This window comes from Mastomys coucha, unplaced genomic scaffold (assembly GCF_008632895.1).
Source record: "Mastomys coucha isolate ucsf_1 unplaced genomic scaffold, UCSF_Mcou_1 pScaffold8, whole genome shotgun sequence".
NCBI classification, from domain to species: domain Eukaryota; kingdom Metazoa; phylum Chordata; class Mammalia; order Rodentia; family Muridae; genus Mastomys; species Mastomys coucha.
The window spans coordinates 31,886,806-31,897,702 of record NW_022196914.1 but is presented as its reverse complement, the minus strand read 5'-3'; the positions used below and the strand labels follow the sequence as shown (position 1 = coordinate 31,897,702).

Below are 10,897 nucleotides of genomic sequence, written 5' to 3'. Positions count from 1 at the left end.
CCCGCCCCCCGCAGTCCCCTGCCCTCCCGAGGACAGAGCCGCGATAGCAGCCCTGAACAGACAGATTCCTCCTGACACTTCACATTTCTTGCCTAAATGGGCTTCAATTCAGTTTAGCTGAGTAGAAAAAAAAAATATTGCTTCCCGGCTGGAATTTTAAGCAGTGATTCATTTTAGTGGAAATGCTTATAATTAAAGAACAGCCACAACAGAAATGAGGCTCTGGAACATATGAGCCCTGGACAGCTCAGGAGCCCGGGAGGCCCCGAGGTAATGACAGAGATGAGAGCAAATTACATCTACAGATCGCTTGTGACCCTTTCCAGGGGCGAGAGCCCCAAATGAGTTGGTAGATGGAGGCGATTATAAAGTGGGGAATGCCTCTCAGAAATGATTGTGCATATTTAAAGTCATTAAAATGTTAAGGATTCATAGATGTAAATACCAGGAAGAAGGAAGAAACGCTTCGTGCAGTTGGCGGTGCAGATCGTCTCTCCATTGGGTCGGGAGGAGAGAGACTTTCCTGCTTTTGGTGCAGTGTCAAGGTCACTTCAAGGGGCGGGATGGGGTGTTGAGAGAGCACAGCCTTGACACTGTCCCTTATGAGGAGAAAAGGAAGGTCATTCCATGTCTCCTAGCTTTTTATGCTCTTCTAGCTCTGGTTAGCATAGAAAGACACGAAGCTCTGTGTGGAGGCGGGGGAGGTAGTGAGACTGATCCACAGTGGGATGGAGGAGCTCACTCTATTTCTGTTGGTTTCTCTGAGCTTCTGATTGACAGCATCCGGGCTCAGCGCAGGCTCCTTGGAGTATCCTTGTGACCATTCACAGGCTGCAGGATCTCAGTGCATTCTCCTTGGAATAACCCTCTGACCACGTACAGGCTGTAGGTCTCGTATGCATTCAACCTCACATTGCTTTGCAATAGTTTTACTTTCGAAGTCATGTGGGTGTGGTTTTGTCACTGGGTCCTTTGATGGGGATATCTTCCAAGGATGTCTCAGTGTTGAGATGGAACCAGAGAAGTGAAGGTCAGTATCAGGCTCATCTTAGTTCTGACTCTGAGCCAGGAAACCAAAGTCAGACCCAGGCAGTCAGAGGGCTGCAAGGACATTCTCCCAGCTTACTCCTTCATCTCTTTTTCTTTCTCAGTTTAGCTCTCTCTCTTCCTTGCTATTTCAGCCTGATGCTGGAGCCCTCTAATTCATAGATAACATGATCTTACAGTCTCACATTGCTGATCAACTGGTCCCAGAAAATAAAGAAGGTCCTGGTAGAGCTTGAGGTGTAGGTGCTGTTGAGACAGTGGTGGGAAGACAAAGGACTAGCTTGGGTGGGGAACACCCAATAGCCTAACAGTTAGGGAGACACCCTTGCTGTTGCTCAAGTCCCAGGTGGACATATAGCTGGAACCTACTCCTTAGGGGCAGGTGTACCATGAAAGGTGCAGCTGAGGGCAAGACCTCTTGCCTTTTCAATATAGTTGCTTCAACTGGGTTTTGGAGCCTGTGATTGACAGGTTGCTATGATCCTGCATGTCTGTTAGCCTAGGTGTTGGATTTCTTTCAAAGCTTAGAGCTAATAGGTCTCTGCTGAACAGAGATGGCAGAGATGCAAATTCTAGATGACCACTGCAGGAGTTGAGCTGTCAGTGTGAACAAGAATGCAATTCATTAATGATGCCAGAGAGCCAAAACATACCATTCTCAGCCTACTCTGTGTTCTGCACTCTGCACCAGATATATGCACAAGGAAAGGCAAGGACCAGGCTCCTATGGTATTTTAGTTACTGTTGTATTGTTATGAGGAGACCCCACAATCAAGGTGTCTAATAAGAGATAGTATTTCATTGTGGGCTTGCTTACAGATTTAGAGTGTTAGTCTGTGATAATCATGATGGAGCATGCCAACTGGAAGGCAGGCATTAGTTTTGGGGAATATCTGAGAGTTCACATCTGGTCTACAGGTTGCAGAGAGAGGGGAGTGGGAGACTGGGCCCATTGTGAGCTTTTGAAACCTTAAATCCTATCCCTAGTGACATACCTCCTCTAACAAGGCCACACCTCTTAATCCTTCCCAAACAGCTCCAAATAACTGGGAAACATGAATGGAATGGAATGGTAACATGAGCTTATGGGGACCATTCTCATTCAAAACACCACTCTAGGCTTTGAAAGCCTATCCTTGTTGCCTATGCTTGTCCTGGTCCGAGTGTCAAATGGTAGTGATCTACCGCACATCCTGCCGAGGACACCTTTGATAGTAAAAGTCCAACTTAAGAACTTCTCAGCAAAGGACCATGGGTCTTGTTGCCTGTCACAGAAGCACAGATTATTATTCCCTGTCTCCAAGGGACAGAGACTGATTTCTGGAGTCATGATGTCATCATGAATATGGGAGATCTAGAAGGAGTTGGGGGAGGGGAAACTCTAATCAGAATCTATTTTCAATAAAAATACCATTTTCACTAAAACAAATTATAAAAATAGAATATTCCTTTTGAGATTGGGGAGGTGACTCTACTCTAGGCCTCTCTCTCAGCTTCCCCCTGACACACTGAGCATCACCAGCATCACTTGTGAATGACAGTTATTTCTGGTCATCACCTTCTCCCTGTGTGTACATCCTCCTCCCTGTGCCTGTGTGCACATCCTCCTTCTCCCTCTGCCTGTGTGCACATCCTCTTTCTCCCTCTGCCTGTGTGCACATCTTCCTTTTCTATGGTGCATTTGCCTTATTCTGCTTCAGCATGACCTCATCATAATCTAACCAGTTACACCTGCAAGGACCTCTTTCCCACACAAGACTGTGTTTGAAGCCCTAAGGGTAAGGAAGGCCCCATTTATGAATCTTCAAGAGTAAACCCCTCACCCAAGATCATAGAAGATTGCATTCCATGTGCCTGTTTACTGTTGAAAGCATACCTAGAATGTAACACAGCTGTACTGGGCTCTGTGAAGAAAATGGCCTTCAGTTTAACTTTAGGACATCAGGGACTCTGCCTTGTGGGAGAACAGAGGGCAGAGAGCAGAGAGCAGAGGAATTTTGCTTTTGACTGAGCTAGGGAATGGTCCTGGGGTCATCATTTGTTTCTGAACCAGGCAGCACAGCACTCAGGAAGTGAAGGGTTTCAGCACCATCAGCATCAAAGCAGGATTCTCCTCACAGATGTTCATGAGAAACATGCTTTTACTTTCTCAGCCCGGACTCTCTCTGCCCTAGGTGACAGAGGGGTGGCTGGAAGGTAGAGGCTTTTGGTTTGGATAGGAGCTATTCTGCCAATGGCAAGGCTGAGGCAGACTACAAAACTGAGGTTTTTAGTTGCTTTGGGCTGTTTTTAGAAACTTGGTAATTTTTCCCTCATAGAAAGCCAAAAACATCAAAATCATTGATTCGTAGACTCTGTAAATCCATAGTCAGACATAATAATACTTTTCAGCAACCCATAAGGACTGATGGAAAGTCAAAGGGAGAAGTTTGGACAAGATGGGACCTGGTAGAGAGCTTGGCAGAAGTCAGTGAGAGGTGCTGAGCTCAGGACCATCTCCTGTAACATCCTCACCCTCTCTGTGGAGTTACCTTGGGTTTCCTGAGCCCTCCTATTTCTGCTGTATACCCTAGGTTTAGGTAATTCTTGATCAGAACCTTTAATTACCTCCACCTTTGTGTCAAAACTGTTAGCACCACTGATCTTACCCCTTAACCTTCTTCAGAGAATATTACACACCATTCTTCCATGGTAGTGTCTGTGAAAATCCAGTGGTTCCCCCCAATGTGCTGAGCACCATTCCCGAGTCCTGAGCACATAGGTGGAAACAACAGACAAAGAGCCAATATTAGGTCATAGATAACCCTGTTCCTGTAGGTTCTCTGGGACTTGGGAGAGAGGATTATGGATGACAGGAGAGCATGGGGGTGTTGAGATATGTGGCTGAAGCAGTCTAGGTCCCATTTGAAGATAAAGTAAGAGAAGAACATCTGGGAGTTCCTGGGGTAGTCCAGAAAGCAAGAGAGGGGCATTCCCTGTAGGTGCTCCCTGGGATAGTCTGGAAATCAGGGGAAGAGCTCTCACTGTAGGTGATCCCTAGGGTAGTCTGGAAATCAGATGAAATCTCTTTGCAGGTGCTCCCTAGCGTAGTCTGGAAAGCAGGAGAAGAGCTCTCTCTGTAGGTGCTCCCTAGAGTAGTCTGGAAATTAGGAGAGGAGCACTCCCTTTAGATACTTCCTGGGTTAGTCCAGAAAATAGGACAAGACCACTCCCCATAGGGAGTGCCCAAGCCAAACTCAGTTTTCCTGAATGTTCCAGGATGATTAAAAAAGGGAGATGGCAGGAGTCATTGTGATAGAATAGTAACTCAGTTACTTCTCCTGGACACAGACACAGGTCCTTCTTAAAAGGAGTGTCACCATGGGCACTTTTATCACAGCATCAGGAACCACTTGAAAAACATTGAGTGCTTTTCCTGTGGGTGATAAAATTGGTGTGCTTTGCTCTGGCAACAGCAAAGGATGTCCAGTATCTTCTAAAAGTAGCAAGGAAGCGGGCTGCCTCTGGGAACTCCATTTTGTGTTAGTGGCTAACTCCTTGGTGAGTGAGAGAACTGGAGAGCGGAGAACTGGGAGCAGAGGAAGGAGTGTATAAGCTTCTGAATCCTGCCCTGTGCCTCCTGGGGAGGGTGACTTTTCAGGCATCTTTTGGAGATGATTAACCACCAAGGTAATGGAGGCAAGTGCATTTAATCACTTTCTAATTAATGCATTTATTGCAGCCCCTCGCTGCTTTTCAGGCTGAGAATAATGAGTCAGAAGGAAGTGTCACAGGGATCCTACGTTTTCACCTAAAGGTTAATTAACCTGGAGATAATCTGTGAGATGGTGCCAACCCCTTCCAGGTGAAGGGAAAGCAAAGCAGGTACCAAATGCATACAGACCCTGTCCACACCTGGCACAAGGCTGGGACTGGGAACTTTGGATGATGGCCTCAGCCTTTGAGAGAATGTTAATATGGATATTGATGTAATGCAGCATAGCCTGCATTGTACTTAGAGTTTTCTAGCAAATTAAAAAGGAAGGAAAGAGGTGCTGAATGAGGTTGCTGATGAAAAAGATGCCTCTACATTGCACTGCGAAAAGGAACAGAGTCAGTTTCTGTTTACATATTGGTCTGGACCTCCCCTTCCTTCAGTATGTGCACTGGGGCCTGAATGCTCTTTCCAGTAAAGCCACCACTGAGTCTTGAGCTGAGGCCCTTGAGTAAGACTGTAGAGCTTCCAAATGTGTTTGCACACAGGTCTGGGGAAGGCCCAGATTTCAAGATTCTGATGTCTGGGACTAGGGTACCCCGGCTCCAGAAGACAGCCTGCACTGCCAACAGTGATGTGGAAGCAAGCTTGATGTACCCAGAGAAGCTCAAGGAGGGAGGGAGCTGGTCAAGGCCTTGGGAAGGAATTCCTGTTTTCTGAAGATGGTTTGCTTCAATGCGTGATAGAATTTGTGCAAGGACAAGTGACAGACAAACAAATGAAAGGATCATAGCCCACTTGTCTAACCCCCAGCCCCAGACTGCAAAATGAAAAACTGGGAAGGAGAACAATTTGGAAATTGTTCATTGAAAGTCCTCAGACCTTAGCAGTCACAGTCCCAAATTGCCATGCAGACAAGTAATCACAGTCAGGCAGGGGCATTTGGCCAGAAAGATAACCAGTGAATTATTATTATTATTATTATTATTATTATTATTATTATTATTATTATTTATTGGTAGAAGTCAGTGGGAGACAGTTTAACGTCCTTAGTCTGTGTAACACTGGGCAGGTTGCCACTCTGCCTCTGTTTCCCCTCATGCAGCCTCACTGGATGAGGTAAAGGTTTGAATGAAGATGGAGCTGACAATGATGCTGACATCACAAGGTGCTGACATCATCAAGGTGACTTCCATACAACTATCATTTTGCTGCTCCTGAGAGCAATTGCAAACATGGTAATGTAGGGGGATGGGGCTTGTGCTGGCCATTAAAAGATGCTGGCTATTGGCTGAAGGAAAAGGCATCACATACATTTTTAGAAAGTGGAAATGTGAGTATTTCAGTTTCACATGTTCAGACATATGTGCTATCAAGCTGCACATATAATACACACATCAGAAGATTGAAATTTTTGAGTGATGGCTTTCTCTGGCTGTAGGAGTAACATTGGCTCCAAATCTGGCCCTCTTAAATTTTCTTCTGTGAGAGCATGTATCCCCTTTTCGCTTAGAAAATGTCCTTAACTTTGCAGTTCTTCCCTTCACACACGCTCATCCCTGGTTTGAGATGGCGGCAGAGGCAGCAGCGGCAGCAGCCGGCGGGAGACTCAGACTCTTGGGACGTGGACCTGGTGTGGAAGGCGTGGAAGGGCGGCAGCACAGCCGGTGGGGACCTCTGGGAAGTTGAGGACGAGGACGTGAAGGATAACTGGGATTATGATGATGATGAAAATAAAGAGGAAGCAGAAGTCAAACCAGAAGTAAAAATTTTAGAAAAGAAAAAAATAGCAGAAGAGATAAAATAGAAAGAATGGCAGCAGAAGAAAAGGCAAGAGGAAATTAAAAAGAGGTTAGAACTCTTAGCCTTTAATGGCTGAGCCATTAAAAAAAAAAAAAAAAGAGGTTAGAAGAACCTGAAGAATCGAAAGTGCTAACACCTGAAGAGCAACTAGCTGATAAACTCTGGCTAAAGAAATAATAGGAAGACATCCACAATAGCGCTTGGATTTGATGATTGAATATGGGAAGGATTCCCAGGTGGAGCAGGCTCTGGATTGTCCTTCCTTCAGTCTCTGCTCCATAGTTAGTCTCTACAACTCCTTCCATGGGTATTTTGTTCCCCCTTTTAAGAAGGAACGAAGTAACCACATTTATTCTTCCTTCTTCTTGAGTTTCTTGTGGCTAGTGAATTGTACTTTGTATATTCTGATCATCTGGGCTAATATCCACTTATGAGAAAGTGCATACCATGTGTGTTCTTTTGTTATTGGGTTACCTCACTCAGGATGATATTCTCCAGATCCATCCATTTCCCCAAGAATTTCATAAATTTATTGTTCTTAGTAGCCGAGTAGTACTCCACTCTGTAGATGTACCACATTTTCAGTATCCATTCCTCTCTTGAGGGACATCTGGTTTGTTTTCAGTGTCTGGCTATTATAAATAAGGCTACTATGAACATGGTGGAACATGTGTCCCCTGGGAATCCTTCCCATACTCAATCATCAAATCCAGACACTATTGTGGATTCCAACAAGTGCTGGCTGACAGGAACCTGATATAGCTGTCTCCTGAGAGGCTCTGACAGTACCCGACTAATACAGAAGTAGAGGCTCACAGCCATCCACTGGACTGAGTACAAGGTCCCCAATGAAGGAGCTAGAGAAAGAACCCAAGGAGCTGAAGGGCTTGCAGCCCCTTAGGAAGAACAACAATATGAACTAACTAGTACCCTCAGAGCTCCCAGGGACTAAACCACCAACCAAAGAATACACATGGTGGGACTAATGACTCCAGCAGCATATGTATAGCAGAGGATGGCCAAGTAGGTCATCAATGGGAGGAGAGGCCCTTGGCCCTGTGAAGTTTCAATGCCCCAGTGTAGGGGAATGCCAGGACTAGGAAGTGGAAGAGGGTGGGGTGGTGAGCAGGGGGTGGGGGGGAAGGGAACAGTTTTTTTTTTTTTTTTTTGGAGGGGGACTTGGGAAAGGAGATATTGTATGACATGTAAATAAAGAAAACATCTAATAAAAAAAGAAATTACAGGAAGAGTCAGCCTTGAATTAGCAAAAGAAAATTTTGGTGTTAATAATACAGTTTATGGAATAGATGCTATGAACCCATCTTCAAGAGATGAATTCACAGAAATTGGAAAGTTACTAAAAGATAAAATTACACAATATGAAAAATCACTATATTATGCCAGTTTTTTGGAAGCCTTAGTTCAAGATATCTGTATTTCATTGGGAAATTGATGACTTGAAAAATATCACCAACTCACTGACTGTGCTCTGCAGTGAAAAACAGAAGCAAGAAAAGCAAAGCAAAGCCAAAAAAAAGAAGAAAGGCATGGTTCCTGGAGGGGGTTAAAGGCCACATGAAAGACGATCTGGCAGATTATGGTGGATATGATGGAGGATATGTACAATACTATGAAGACATCGCGTGACACTTTATCTTCTGGTGTCTTCTTTCTGTTGCCAACAGTCCCTTCAACATGTAGCACAACCTTCTTTCCTTTCAGTTCTTCCAAATGCTACAATCAGAAGTGCAGTATCTTTTGGGCTGGTTATTTAACCCCTTGACACTCAGGTGCTAATGTGCAAATGAGGGAACTTGGATCTTGTTGCCCACTGGTTAAAATTGGGAACCTCAGTTGCTACTAAATCATAGTTTAAAACCAAAACAAACCTAATAATGTTGTCATTGTTGCTATCCAATTCAATAACAGTAGTCACTAAATTGGAAACAAAGGTTGCAACAAGACAAAAAAAAAAGTGTAGTATTTACCAGCACCATTCAGGAATACAGCCTTAACCATACCTCCTTGAACTACTTCATAACCTGTTGAGAAAAGCAGTTTGCAGCAAAGGTATGTGGGATGCACCTAGTATTAAAATTGCTTTGTCTTAAAATTGAGGTGAGGATATTAAAACCTTGTTGTGAAGAAGATTGCTTATCTCAGAGTGAAGATACTGTGGCTGAAAAGTACTAGTTTGATACTTAAGATTTTAATGACCAAAACCCTCCGACTTTGAAGCTGAAGAAGGTAAACCTCTCCATTATTACAGTGCAGGTGGTGGAATCTCCAGTGTAATGACTGTCTAGTTATTTATCAGCCTGTTTCTATTGATGGAGGACTTCAGATCCGGGAGGGAACTCTGTTTCTGTCTGCCTGATTCAAGTGTCTGAGAAACAAATCTTGGTCTTCTAGGCTGCAATGGAGAAACTTTAACAGGGTTTTGGCATTTCCTTTTCTTTATAAAATATGCTCAGCAAACTGCACCAGTTAACTACAGTTTGGTAAATTGTTATGTTAACAATTGTGATATCTGCAATGTTTTATAAAGTAACTAATTTAATAAAATCACTACTGTGAGGAAAAAAAAATGTCCTTACAAATCACATCTGATGAATTCTGTATCAGATTCAGAGTGACCCTGGTGTTGAAATGTCAACATTTCCTGTGAGATTCAGGTAAACATGAAAGATACTGCACTTCTGATTGTAGCATTTGTGCTACCCTTGCCTACATCTGAGGATTTCATCATGGTGGATGAAGGAGAGTGATCAAATATGAGCCAATAGGTACCTGTCACTCAGACAACCAGGCCGGGAGCCAATCTCAGACTGCTAATGTTTAAATATGTCAAGCTCACTTGATCCTGTGGTACAAATGGATTTCAGCATTGAGGACCCAGACCTTTCAGGTTGTGCCACAGATTCAGAAGCCAGGAGAGTGGATCTGAGATAAGGGTCAGCTTGGGCAAGAGGTCAGAGCCATGGTTGCCTGGGCACATGGCTGTGATGCTGGTTTCTGACAATGGCTCCATGACCTCATGAAAATGTGTGGTGGAGGATAGGTAGGTCCTAGAATTTGGAAACAGTAGGTTTTGTAGTCTCTGAGTCAGTCACACACGGTGACCTTAATATTCTGCCACTTTCACAACTGAGTGATCAGATAGGCAAGAGTAGCTATGAGCAGAACGGGGAGCAGAAAATAGGACTTTCACAAAATTATCTTCCCGTCTGGCTTAATCCTCATTAGATATGGCCCTTAAAGACAATAACTTGAGAATAGATTGTTCTCTCCTTTACTTATGCTAAATTACTGTCCTTCATTTCTGGTCCCATGAACAAGGCAGAATGCTTGCACAGGGGAAAGAGTCAGAGTCTGTGGAAGACCTATTTTATAAAGACCTTTCTGTGTCTGACCTTCTTAAAGATGCAACCCCACCTCTGTTCTTTTCTACAGAGAATGGTCTGCAGACAAGACTCACATCACCCACCCAGTCCTATTCAGCAGGTCCCCTTGGCCTCTTAAGGGTTCTATTCTGGGAGGTTCAGGAATTTTTAATGTGCCAATTTGCCGAGTGACAAAGTATAAAAATTTTATTTTTCTACTGATACACATGTGTATTTTGATTTCCCTCTTTATAGAAGTGGCAAGTATTTCAAGATTCTCCTTAGGGTTTGGTCCTGGGTTAATGCAAATGGAGACCTGTGGTTTCTTTGTCAGCTATTGTGGGCTAGAATGTCAGGTGACAATTGAAAAGCCACCCGTCCTCTCTGTGGTGCAATGTGTCATTTCTTTCCCCCTCCTTTTTAAAAAGCACCTAAGTGGTTTTCTTAATTTTACTTTAATTATTTAAGATTTTTCTTGATCATGTTCTCTCACCTCCCTGAAGTCCTCCCAGATTCTTCCCATCTTCCTATAAAAAGACTTGTCAATTTTTATTTTATGCATGTGGGTGTTTTGCCCACATGTGTGTCTGAGCACTGTGTGTGTGCAGTGTCATGGAGAACACAAAGGGCATTAGATCACCTGGAACTACAGTTAAAGATGGTTGCTAGTCACCATGTGGGTGTTTGGATTTGAACCTTGGTCCTCTGGTGCTCATAACTGTTGGACTATCTCTCCAGCCAACATTTCTACTTCACTGTCCTGAATGCTCGACTTTTGTTTTTTGTTGCCTGACCCGTCTTTCACAAGCATAATTACTTTCCATTTCTACCATGGCAGGACCACATTCAGTGGTCTGCTTCTGTGCACATTGCCATTGGAAATTTTATCTCATCTCTTACAGTCACCTCGCACTGGGGTGGATATATTCAATCTATTCCTGGAGAGCATCTTTCTTAGTTTCTTTTCCTG

General features: G+C 43.9%; 1 pseudogene; it reads left to right on the top strand.

The window, feature by feature from the left end:
- Positions 1-6,310: 6,310 nt before the first annotated feature.
- Positions 6,311-8,191, top strand: LOC116083890 (annotated as a pseudogene).
- The last annotated feature ends 2,706 nt before the right edge of the window (positions 8,192-10,897 follow it).